This window comes from Orcinus orca, chromosome 7 (assembly GCF_937001465.1).
Source record: "Orcinus orca chromosome 7, mOrcOrc1.1, whole genome shotgun sequence".
Classification (NCBI taxonomy): Eukaryota; Metazoa; Chordata; class Mammalia; order Artiodactyla; family Delphinidae; genus Orcinus; species Orcinus orca.
In genome coordinates this window covers 30477331-30491427 of record NC_064565.1, presented here as the reverse complement: position 1 = coordinate 30491427, position 14097 = coordinate 30477331, and positions in this window count along the sequence as shown.

Sequence of the window (14097 nt, the reverse complement as noted above, 5' to 3'; positions counted from 1 at the left end):
TAATCCAAACATCCTAGGAAACTTTTTCATGTGTCAGAACTTTATAGGATTTTATCTTAAAGATTAATGTCAATGGCAAAGGAAATATTCTGCATGCCAATATATATAACTAAATAATAATTTCACTAGAAAATATGAAGGCTGAAAGTATGAATTGAAACCAAGTATAGCCTAGTAATGTCCTTCATATTAAAAAGAAGTAATGGGCAAAATGAAGTATTCAGGGTAGATATACTTGAAAATGGGGAAACATTTAAGCGAGGACAACTCGTGTATATATGTATGGTGTTAAGAGCAAAGACTCTAGAATCCGACTAGTGGACGTGAATCCCAACTTCACCACTAACTACCTAGCTAATTTTGGATAAATGACTCACTATCCGTGCCTTAGTTTCCCCGTCTCATAATTGGCAGTGCAGTGGTACCGATAATACGTTCACATAAGAATTGCAAATAAAATACTTAGAGCGGTGCTTGGCACGTAGTGAGTGCACACACACACACAGAAAACAGTATAATTAATAAGACACAAAGCATCGATTTTAAAGAAGAAAATTTTCTATACATTCATGTGGTTTTAAATTTGTCAAAATATGGTTTTATTAGAGTTTAGTCATATTGCTCGCTTCTTTTTGGCTGTCACCATCAAATTACAACACCAGTTATACTTAGCTCTAAGGATAAACTAGAGTTCTCCTCTTCTGTCCCGACAAAGCGAGAAAATTCAGAGAAGCCTTGCCTGTATGTGAGTGTGAGTTTCACACACTCTGGGCATCTGATGTAATGCTGAGTCCTTGTCTTTGAATTCTAGTGTTTGTCAATTAAAAGAAACTATCACTTCTTTCACCTATAGCTAAAGTTCATCAGGCAATAAAGGTGATGAGAAACAAACAAAATGAAGTAGTAATAAGGGAAGGAGTTTCTTACTGCTATCTGCAGTCTAAGAGAGAAACTAGGAACAATTTTATTTGATTTCATTACACATTATTTACTTTCTGAGAACCAGTGGGATAAAAATTATTCCCCAACATCAGTATTAAAAGTTTTTATGCTTTCCATGAGCAATTTTTCCCCTTCTACAACAAGAACAATTCTGGGAGCCAATATTTATTAATTACTTGTCTGAGTTAACAGTTTCCAACTACCAAAGAGTTATTTTCAGATTAAAGAAATTATTATGTCACCTAACTTTTGGAAAAACATGCTAAAAGTTGTTAAAATAATATATTAAATAAAAATGAAAAAGAATAAGATTTTGCTATTAAGAATAAATGCTCACATACGTAAATATACTCTAATTTGTGGATTTTTCTTCTATTTTATTCAATGACCTAAGAAGGTAACAACTAAACAAAATTATGATTGAAGAACATAGAGATGCAGCTCAATATTTTAATAATAGTTGAGAAAATATAAGCGAATTGAACAACTGGCTACTAGTTATGTTACTTTAGGGCAGGTTCAGTGATTATAGTAGTGAAATCTCATCCTTGGTTCTGTGCTTATGTCTCAATCCTCTAGAAAGCCATCAATTACCTATTGCAATTCCTTGCAAATGATACCAAATATTTAGAACTTGAAGAAAATAAGCATGAAATTCTTAGAGAGTTTCACTGTAAGGAAGACCAACACTTTGGGTTATCTGCCTGTTCCATGAGAACATTCCTTGTCTGTTCTCATCCACATGGTCACAGGATGAACTAAGAACCTGCCATATCACTTTCTCTTTCTTTCCCCTGTTGTTTTTTTTCGGTTACTTTTGTGCATTCTCCAAGTTCCTATTTTCCTTTCTTCCCTGAGCTCCTCTCCTCCTTGCTCTCTCTCGAAATTCCTTGTTTATTGTCTTCATAGCACATATTACAATATAACATCCTCTTCTTTATTTGCTGTATACTTACCTATTTTCTGCTTATACTCTCTCTACTCTTGAGTGTTTGTGGACAGAATCTATCACCAATAAGCTATCCATAATATCATTTTTGAATGAAGGAACTAATAAAAGTACTGATTAACTCTCCAGATGGAAAAATAAAGCAAGTACCTTTTTTTCCCTATATAAAGGAATTATTTATGAACCAAGATGAAGACTTCAGTAAAATACAATAAAAAGGTAAAAATAAAGTGCATAATTTACGAATACAAGATTTTAAAATTTATAGAAAATTACATATTGCACTCAAAAAACACCAGCTACTTAAGGAGCTAAGACATATTCATGAAAAAGGCACACAAGAGCAACATGGGACCCAATGATTGCTTAAATCAAAGATAATAGGATAAGAATTACAACCAAAGTTATACTTGGAAATACTTGGTGTTCTTACTTTTTAAATAATGATAAATCAAGAGTATGAACAAGTTATAAGAAGGACAAGGAAAGGCCATTATCCTTCACTTAGATATTTCCAGTTATATTAAGTAATGTATTCTAATCACTGCTTACTATTCTAATCTTTATGATGTATTGAATTTCAAAAACCTTTAAAAAAAGAAAAAAACCATTGATATCTGCTTCTCATGCAGATTTCTAAATTTTACCTTCTTCGAGAGATGACAGACATGAGTCTAGGACTTGAAGTAGCCTGTGATTTTCCCTTTAGTCAATAAATGTGCATTAAGTGAATGTTTAACACACTTCGGCCTCTCTGGCCTCTGCTTGACTTCCCAGTTCTCAGACTCTCCTTTCTGCTGTTGCTAATAGAGGCCTGGACCTCCTAGCCATCCAGAATCTTGATCTCTTGATTTCCAGACCATTCCCTGAGCCTTGCTTTCTCCCTCATGCCACACCCATCCACCTTTGGTCCATACAGACCCTGAACTTTGCCTATGAACTGTTCTCCTACCCTCCACCCTGCTTGGACTAGCTCCTCTGAGGTCCACTCTAACCTTTCACCGTAAAAAACATACAGCCTTTTCTGCATAGAGCTTTTAGCATCTAGTCTAATAAATAGCCCAACTGAAACTAGATGAAGTGTTTGACAAAGGTCTCTTGAATCAATCTTCTAGCTGTTTAATTTCAATCTTAGGTTTGTTGGTGCCATTAGCAAGTGATGATAAAGGGTGATTTCAGTAGATTATGAAGGATTCCAGGATTCAAAATCAGTCCTTTTCAATTGAAGGATGTCACACAGAGATATTTCAGTCCTGAGTCTAAGGATGCTGTGAGTGAGAGATGGAGTAATTTGCTAATATGAGCCATGTCTTTTAGACATGATAGACTGATTTGTTTCACACACACCCCCTTCTACTTGACAGAGCATATATTTACATAGCTTCATTTACTTATTCATTTACTTTTATTTCTTTATGGCATAAATTAAAATTATGTGTAAATTATAGAGTTTAAAAATAGCCCCTATAAACTCCAAACCAGATTATCTATATCTTATCACTTGATTACCAGTGTATAAAACATGTTTGTTGTGTTGAAAAATTTTTGACAGAAAAAGTGCTGAGAAAATGTACCTCAAATCAGTGATAAGTGAGATCAAGGTTATTAAGTACTATAATTTGATTGGAAATGTTTCGGGGAAATTGACACAGTGCTAAATTAGAGAGGAAATGCTTCTCTCTTCCTCTTCCATCTTTTGAGGTGTCTCCGAACTTCATGTTGATGTAAACTAGTTATGGTTTTCCCCCACATATTCTAACATGATTGACTGAACAAAATCATCCCAATCATCTCAAACAAGTGAGAGGTTTTATCACAGAAAGCTAAAGTGTCCATATTACTTTCTAGACACTGCACCTCAGGTCAGCTCCTAAGTCTGATTTTTGGTCTCCCATTCACTGCACCAAAATATTCTAGGGCTGCCCTCTGTTAGTCCTTCCTTCCTGTATATTTCTTAGCATTGTTTCCTGCACCAGAACTTCCTTCTTCCATAGTCAACATTTGCCTTTTGCAAGCGTCATTTATGCAGCCTACTCAAATGACAATTTAATTAGAATTAAAGTGGTAACAGGTAAAAAGGATATTAAAACCACTTATTGATAACCAAAATAAATATTAATGTGATTCTTAATAAATTTAATATTGATTCAGTCTTGAAAAATGCAGGCCATGTGACAGGCTGGTTTGCAATTCTTCAGGATCTCTCTAAACAAACCATTTGAATGAATGCCTTCAATAACCATTATAAGACCTAGGGCCACCAGATACAGTTGTACTGGTTGTTCACTGCACAACAGCATCCAACTGAGGGAGCAAGTGGGGACTGGAATTTAGACTACACTCTGCTTGCCAAGTACACTCCCCAGCACAGGCCTACATCAGGCTAGAATATGGGGAACCTTTTCTTATTTCATACAAAGAAACTTAGCTGTTTGCCAAGCAGTGTATTCCCAGAGGAAAATCTGCTCAGAGAGGATACTGAGTTTTGTTAAATTTGCATAAAGGCTCTAGTGGTGACCCTGTTAATACCAGGTCTGCTGCTCCTTTGTATAATGATTATTTCTTCCATTTTGTACTTCTGTGGATATCATCAATATGTACAATTCTCCTAATTGTTTCCTGCCGAATACTAGATTTTGGAATCTTTACAAAGGTGTTCCTTACTACTCTTTTTAATACTTTATTTGAATCATTCCATGTTTTTAAATATTTACTTCATAATTCTGAACACTTTGGGTTGTTTTAGCACAAAGCTTTCAATTGTTAATGGATTTGGAAACATTTTAAACCTGTACCTAGACTACATTGCACATTGAGAATATTAATTTGACTTTATGAGTGAGAAAGAGTTCTGTTTTAAAAAACCACTGCCAGGACAATACATATGTGACAATTATGAAGTCTAAGATATGAAAGTTCTGTGATAAATTTTTAAAAGTTTATGTTATAGTTCTCATACTGGTATGGGTGTTATCTAGAAAATGATGTAGAAGTTAAATTTTTTCAAATCCTTCACTAGTCTTACCTGATATGGTTGGTATTAGATATATGCCTATAAGAAACTGTGCCCACAAGACTATAACCTGTTAAATTATCCAACTTCTCATTTCATCCGAAGTTAAGGAAATCCAGGTGTAATAAAGTCATTGAAATAATTGACATCAGAACTCCAGGAAAGGTTGAACTATCAGCCTTAGCTGATATGCTCTTTCTCCACCAGTATAGGAAATACTCAGAGTGGAAGCTGTGGATTGGGACACTCCTCCACTCCCCAGGAGGGTTAGTTGCTAATTACACGGAGCTGAGTCCCTTTCCAGGAGTTGCTCTCTATCAGAGGAAGCTTGCCCCCTCCTAGAGGGCAACCCACACCCAATTACTGATGAGGGGAATACAAATGCCTCCATTAAGGAAAACTATTGTATAGCACAGGGAAGTCTACTCAATACTCTGTAATGACCTGTGTGGGAAAAGAATCTAAAAAAGAGTATATATAACTCCTGTTATAATCTCAGGGTCATCGTTAAAACTTTCACCAGTAGTGAAACTGGTACTGGAATCCAGCAGAAGGAAAGGCACTAGGAGGTGATGCAGTATTGTAGGATTTGGGAGGCCCAAGGGAAATTGTATGCATAAAGATTATGGAATCAGATAGATGGGAGCCATCAATGGACTGGTTAATCAGCAATATAAGGTGAATCAGAAGGGGGTCTCCTTAGCAGTGAACCACAGGATTCTCATCTCATCAGCCGAGGACAAAAACTGTTGATGTTCCATCCCAGGACAGAATCCTAAGATTAGCAGAATTCCAGAAGAGGATGAACCATCAACCTTAGCAGATCTGCTATGCTGATTCAGGGCCCTGATGGTGAAGGAATAGGACCCGGAGACTTGAAATGGTTACATCTGTGTGGGAGAAGCTGCAATTCTTGAATTCCCAGATATGTCTGAACACTATAGGTCACCACTAGCCTATTCCTCTCTTGTTTAAAAGCTTTAGCATTCTCTCCTTGCTTAAATATGATGCAAAGCATTTTGTTGGATAATGTGTGCTCCTTTCAGGATCTACTGCCATCTGCCTTCTTATATATCAGACCACTAAACAGGTCAACTCACAACATAACCCTGCCTTCCCAAGGAGTCCGGGGCTTGCTAAGGAAGAAAATGAGACAGTGTGTGAAGGGAGCTATGGGACCTGGTCTATACATAGGGGCAAGAACACGGAGAGTGTTTGTGGTATTGGATGCTGAGAACGTTGGATCAATGGAAGGCAGAATGTAAAGTAAAATGAAAGAGACTATCAAGATGAGAGCATTCACATGTAATACAAGACTTTTTATCCTGGAGTTATAACCTATAAAAAGTCCCCTGGGAGACAGTGCTCATACACCCTCATTGGTTTTTAGAAGCTTAGATAAAGAGATGGCAAACACTAAGAGAAGTAGAGATGCTGGATCTATCATGGGAAAGAGTGGAGGAAAGGATCAAATGTCTCAGATGAATGAGCATTCTAGAGTGGATGTACTATCTGAAACCAGAACACTAACTAGCTGACTACAATGGGAGACCCAGAGGACACTCTATTTACCAAAGTGCTAATGGATGTGTTGCCCAGATAGGCACCAACATTATTAATAAACCCAGTGAAGTTGTCCTCTGCAGACCAGAGATACTGCTGAAGGACTGGGCAAGGTCCTGAGACCAAATCCTAGAGGCTGTGTAGTAGCACTTGACCGTTAGAAACAAGTAGGATGCAATTATCCCCATGAGTATCATGGCTAGACATAAAAAGCAAACCTGTATTCCCTACTTCTAAAAAATATAAACTAGGAACTTCGTTTTTTCATCGTCCCAGTTAACAACCGTGAAGATTCAGAACTGGGTTAGTACAATGAACCACATTTTTGCTAAATCATTCTTAAGAAGGCAACAGAAATTGAATAAAGGTTACATGGATTCCAGGACCATGTCTTTTTCCTTGATCTATAAGATGTAATTCAATAAAGCCTACTCAACACACAGAAGGTAATACTCCAACGACGACATCTGTGAAAAGCAACTTTATTTCTGCTAACAAGAAGGTAAGACCATTCTTCTGATCCTTCTAACAGATTTCATCTTCCTTTTGAAAGACTGACATGTACACACAAATTCTTAATTTGATAGGATGCTCAGAAATGGGAAATAAAACTTCTATAACCCTTATAGGAGGTAGGTGTGGAAAGGTTTATATTATCTTAACAGTGGATATTTCTAGGTATTAGGATCACTGGTGTGTTGGTAATTCTCTGCTCTTCTACATCCGTTCTCTACCCTTCTTTGCCCTGACTGGTCCTTGGGTGTTGTTTCCTATGGAATTCATCTCTCAGGCTCTCTTGCCTTCTCTTGGTTCAGCCAGTGAGAGGCAATCTCAGAGTCGAACAGTGCAGAAAATGAAGGTTGAGTGATATACTTTCCTGCCTCCCGTCCTGGCCGTAGTTTTCAGTTCTATGTATGAATTCATTTCCTATTGGATGGCCACTCTTCCAAGGTTATAATTGTAGTCCAGTTTCAGTAATACTCTTCCCTCCCTGTGCCCTTGTAAACAGAGGAATTGTAATCATTTCCCAGGGATATTAGGCTCTGGGTGTGTAGGGTCCCTTTTCAGTTCCCTTAACCCTGCCCACACTCCTATAAATAATCCCATTGTTAACTCCTTTCCCTTAAATAAACCCTTTGAGTATACCATCGGTTTCCTGCTGGGATTCTGACAGACAAAGCAGGTAAATTTCTTTTTGTTCTTTATCCATATTTGTTTTTACTATAAACATGTATATTTGCAATGAAATTTCAAATTTCATATTATCATGCTAAATTTACCTCTCACCGTGAGGGGGGAAAAATGAGAAATTTGTGACAATAATATTTTTCTTGAAAATATTAGTCACATTACACAAGCTGATGCAATAGCTATTTTTGGTTTGGCTTTAATGGTTGATTCCAAGTGAAAACGATTCAGGGAGGTGGAAGTAGGGAGTGGAGGGGTTATATCTTTAGGTTTTGCTTTGTTATGCCATGGATCACAGCAAAATTCAAGTTTGTTTCTTTCTTCCGGGGTTTCTGTCCAGAGCTAAGAGCTTATATTACTGACAGTCAAAGTTATAGGTGAACTAAGATGAGCAGGGCAGATATCAAAAACTGAACACATTAAGTTGTTTAATTCTTTAAAAAATAAAAAAGGCAGCACATGCAGGATGTTTGTTCTCATAAGCTTATTGCCATATCTATTCATCTGCTTCATCTTGTTGCTTATTTGAGGTAGTGCTTAAAAATACTCCATTGTCACATAATAATATACATAATAATGTATGCAAACACAATCTCTTCATTTTGATTTCAAGCATTTTACTAGAAAAATAAAAGTTCTGGCTATGTTTAAAGTTGCCTAGATTAGGAAATACTTGTCTAATTCGAAACCCTAGCTTGGATTTCAATACCTAGAGATACTCTTTCTCCCCCATGTTTTATTATGAGAGAAGTAATTAAGTTCCTGTATTTAGAAAGAATTGGTTTGCTGTTTAGACACATCATTTACTTTTTACTCAGCTGCTCCCTGGGAAGGCACAGGTAGAGCTTCCTATGCCTGCCTCTGCATCTGCGTAGCGTGTGCAAAACAAACACCCAAACTCTTTGGGGACCCCTCAGTTAGAAAGGGAAATAATGAAAATATTTTATCAGGAGAGAAGTATCAGTTTCTGACAAGCTCATCTCTGTGGTACCCCTTCAGCTGAGATATTAGAGAAGAAAATACATGGGCATATATCTCATACAGAACCCTTAACATTATGATTCTCCCATCCAAGGATGGTCTGAAATGAGGTATCTCCCCACTATAGGATAAGACATCACTATTTAGCGTTGGAAGAGACACAATAGGGATCATGTTGTTCAACCTCCATCCCAACACACACACACACACACACACACACACACACACACACACACACACACACACATTATGGATGAAGAAAATGAGACTCGGGTTAAGAACATTCTCCAGGGTTACACAGCTACTTAGTACCAGCACACTTGTCTCTCTGACCAGTTCACCCAGCGCATCAAGCTGCCATCACTGCTGTAATTTAACTTGGTTTAACATCTTCTTATGTCCTGTTATGCATCCTTTTCAGTTTCATTCAATACACATTTATTGAGAATTTACCATGAGTCCAACGCTGTGCTTAGTGCTAGAGATTTTATGCCAGACATTGGAAACTTGGGCTGAATGACAGGCAGTATTATTAGGAAGGCAAATGTCAAAAAGGAATCAATATCTCTTAACTCAGATCAGTAAGAAGGGTGTGTTGAGAACTGCAAATGCATATCTTTTGAGAGGAATGAATTCTATGTTGAGTGGCATTCACTGGTCAGTTACACTCTGAACCATCTAAATGTTATGAACAGGAATATAATTGTAAGTAAATATTGATGGCATGGCAAAAAGTTCTCATCAGTGACACTTGAAGCCATAGTTGTTGGTAGATTACCGAGGGAGCTTTATAGAATAAGAGAAGGGAAGGAAGAATCATAGAACTCTGGGAAACATCAACATTTAAGATGTAGTGTCAGGAAGAAATGCCTCAAATGACACCAAGAAGCCGCAGCCAGGAGAGACTTAGAAATTCAATTGTGAGTGATAGATCCCAAGCACGATTAGAAAAGGGCTTTTTGTTCCATTGGTTTGGTTTGCTTAACAGAGGGACTCGACAGCATCGTTAATTATGCAAGAGATTAAATCATCAAAGGACTTACTAGTGTCCTCCAATTTCAGCATTTATAAAGACATCACGGGACTTCCCTGGTGGCGCAGTGGTTAACACTCCGTGCTCCCAATGCACGGGGCCCAGGTTCAATCCCTGGTCAGGGAACTAGATCCTACATGCATGCCACAACTAAGGAGTCACATGCCACAACTAAGGAGCCTCCAAGCTGCAACTAAGGAGCCCACTTAACACAATTAAAATCCAGTCCAACAAAATAAATATTTAAAAATAAATATTTTTTTAAAAGATATTGTTTATATGGACAAGAGAAACTTCAATGAAGTTGTAAAAGTGGTACTACAGTTACTGTGAGATAAGGAGTTAAGAGGAGGTGAGAAGGTGGTGGCAGGTATTCGTCATCTCCTTTTTAAAGAAATTAAGCCAGAGAGAAATGTGGTTGAAGGAAAGTATTGTCTGTAAGAAGAAAGAGGTCTGGGATAAGTCCTGGATTTAGAGGCAAAATTATTTTTCTTTCTGTTCTGTTCTTTTTTCCCCCTAAACATCCCTAGTGAGATAGTGACCAAGGAAATATACATTTCTTCTAAATAACATATAGACAAATGTGTGTGTGTGTGTGTGTGTGTGTGTGTGTGTGTGTGTGAGTGTGAGGGTACAATGGAGAAGGGAAAAGTAGTTCTTAACTCAGTCTGTCATGTCACAGCATCATCAGGATGGGTGCATTAGGCTCGGTGATTTTGGGAGTCAGTTGTGCTCTTACATCGCGGGTACCACAGATGGGAGTATTACCAAATGTAACCATGGTGATTAGCCCTGACAACTCAGTCCTGACAGATTCACTCAGATTTGCCGTTGTGAAATGATTCAGAGCTGAAGAGAGATATTTATCAACAGAAAACTGCCGAATGACACTGAGGGATTGAGGTTAAAAAATAAAGCACAGCTCCTTCACCTGAGCCACCCATCTCAGATGCCTGCCATGTGAAATGGTCACTCTGAACCGCCTCCAGACAAAGGAGAAGTCTGATAGTTTCCCCAGTATGTCTCCAGTTACTGTAAGGCACCCCCCTTCCAGGAAGAAAGTCACAGTATTTCCGTAAGAAATTAAATCATACACCATTTTAAATCACACACCATTTTAAATCAAAGTTGCGTACTCAGGAACACTAAAATTTTCAATACACAGTGAAAATCCTCTCGGCATGGACACATTCCATGCAAAGAATTAGACTGTCTAAAATTAGCTCACATTATTATTCAATGATGTGTCAAATGAAATGAGCTAAAATAGATGGATGTTGCTACCTGGTCACTGGGATGCAGCAAACTGCACCACAACAGAATCAGGTGGTGATGCTAAAACAGCAACATTCAACGTGTGGTGTCAGGGGCAAAGCAGTATCTCTAGCAATTATGGACACTACCCGCCATATTCTGTGCTTCCCTGCCCAGTATCAACCTACCACCCCTCAAAATTTAGGAATCCCTGAAGTTCCCGGGGCTTCAACTGAGATGTTGAAGGTCTTATTCCTAATCCAGTTGCAGAAAAGAGAAAGAATGTTTCACAACTTCCTTGTGTGTTCAGTTCTTCAGGGTTGAGTGAGTACTAGTTTAATCCACACTGCCTAGAAAAAGTGACAAGGGTGAGTCAAATTTTTCTTGAGATCTTTGGAACTTCCTTCCTGCCTCCCACTATCCCAGAGACTCTCCAAACTTCTGGCCATCCCAGTCCTAACATGAGCCACCATGACGAGGAAAACAGAGACTGAAATGGCAATGAGCCAAGGTCACTCCCAGGTGCCAAGGACCATTCTGCTTGTCTATGAAGTCACTCCTGGCATCAAAGTCTGACCTATTCAGTGAAGAGATAGAAATGGAATAATAAAAGATAGCTGCTCATCCTTCAGCCTTACCCTATATCTGGGCTTCTACAAAGCAGTCTTTTCACTTGAATTCTAGCATTGAGAGAGCCAGACAGTTTTGAAGCTTGCCAAATTATCAGGATCTGAACAAACCCCAAGTCTAGAACAATAAAGTTAAATTTGGGGTTAAGGAGAACATTAATGCAGTTCTTTATTACTTACTGAATATGTAATTCTGGCTGGATAGTAGGACAGTAGAGGATGCTTTGATGCTCTGCTCTGATCCACTGTATTGGACCACACACCCAGCACCAGGTGCTATGAGTGGGGGCTTTTAACAATTTACTATCCATCCCCCTGCCCCATGGGCAGCCAGTGACTGACTGAGTTAGGGACACGAAACACCAGTTCCCTTGTGTCAAATTGGGAACAACTCCGTGCACAGCACTTTCTGTGCTCCAGCATTTCCTGTGGAATCAGGCTGATACGAGCCACGAACAGACACCATGTTTTGCTTAGTTTTTTGTCCCTGCCCTGTCCTACTTCTTTCACTTACCTTCTTTGAGAACATTCCCTCAATAAGTCACTGTCTCTAGAGCCCCTGCCTCAGGCTCTGCTGCTAAAACTCCCAACCTAAGACACGTACCTACTCCACAGAATTAGTTAAAAAATAAGCAAGAAAACACATGTAAATCCTATGCTTTAGAAAAAGGTTGCATATTATTAATAATAAACAGGAAGATAAGAATCCAAGGAAGCAAGTGCTAGAGTGAACATTTGTACAAGGTCCAAAATTCTACGCAATCGACGTTGGCCAGTGTGCCAGGAGGCAAAGCTGCCTATGAAGCAAGGGTATTTTCTTTTGAGGGGGAGTCCCTTAAATCCCCAAGGGGAGCAAGAACTGACAGCAGGCTCTGGGGCCAAAAAGCTCTCTGGAGTGGACTGGCTAAGGATGGGGAGCAAAGCAGGGAGGACCTGCTTACTACTGACAGAAGTATTTATTATTTAGAAACCATAGCTAATATGCCATGACAGTCCTGAGAGATACTGATTACATAATATAAATCATATGGTAAATAAATTCTGATTTCGAAATTTGCATTAGGAAGATTGGGCAATTATATTTTATAAAACAGGAAACAAATTTTTCAGTCTTTCTTTTTTTGTTGTTAGAAATTGTACATGGTAAATATATTGATACATCCACCAAGAGTAATGATAAATCCTACAGTGAAAATAATTGTACGTTAGACACAGGCTCATCAGAGTTAAGCGATGTAGACATCATTTCTCACTAATTTTGCGTCAAAAGAAATTAAGCTTCAGGCTGTGGAAAAGAGCTATACATTCTAAAAGTTTTATTTGAAAATGATCCTAAGTTAAAAATCTCCTCATGTAGACTCATAATGTAATAGTTATAATCCTAGGTCCTAAAATCTCTGATCAGATGTCAGTTCCTACAGAGATAAAACTTTCTTTTAACTGATTCACTTTGTTATAAAGCAGAAACTAACACACCATTGTAAAGCAATTATACCCCAATAAAGATGTTAAAAAAAAAAAAAAGAATTAGAATATGGTCATAAAAAAAACTTTCTTTTAGAGGTTTTTTTATCATAGTTGATATTCACTAACTGCTTTTTGATAAGCCAATGAATAAATAAGAATTAATTAATGTAGGATTTCAATTGGGACACTTTTCCATCTTAGTGAAAACCCTAGATATTTAAGAAGTTTCTCAATATTTAATTATGTAATCCCATATTTTAAAATATGGGGAAAAAATCCCATATTTTATTTAACCTATCTTCCAGAGATAAGTATTTGGATCTTTTTCTCTAATTTTTTACCAAGAAATATTGTAATGAATAATTTTTCATATATTTTTATAAATCTCAATTTTCTGTAGGATAGATCCTAGAAGATACATCTCAAATCGTATGGATATTGTTAAATAGTTTTAAACATAATTTCAAGTGTCTTTTTTTTTTTTTTTAATATTTTATTGGAATAATTATTCAATTGTTAGCATGATATTCACGATAACATTATTCATAGGGTGATTCTTTCCACTTTAAGGAGATCTATTTTTATTTTATTTATTTATTTTTGGCTGTGTTGGGTCTTCGTTTCTGTGCGAGGGCTTTCTCTAGTTGTGGCAAGCGGGGGCCACTCTTCATCGCGGTGCGCGGGCCTCTCACTATCGCGGCCTCTCTTGTTGTGGAGCACAAGCTCCAGACGCGCAGGCTCAGTAGTTGTGGCTCACGGGCCTAGTTGCTCCGCGGCATGTGGGATCTTCCCAGACCAGGGCTCGAACCCGTGTCCCCTGCATTGGCAGGCAGATTCTCAACCACTGCGCCACCAGGGAAGCCCTCAAGTGTCTTTTTAATATTCTGTTCTCTTGTTCGTGTCTCCAGAGAGTTTATGAGACCACCTATTTCCTTCTACCTTCCACAACTTTGAATACCAATTATAACAGTCTTCAGAAAAGTATTCTAACAATTCCTCTCATCCGTCTCCACATATACCATCCCTCCCGTCAAGAGGGGAGGCTAATTCTCTCCCTTTGAATCTCCACTGTTTGACT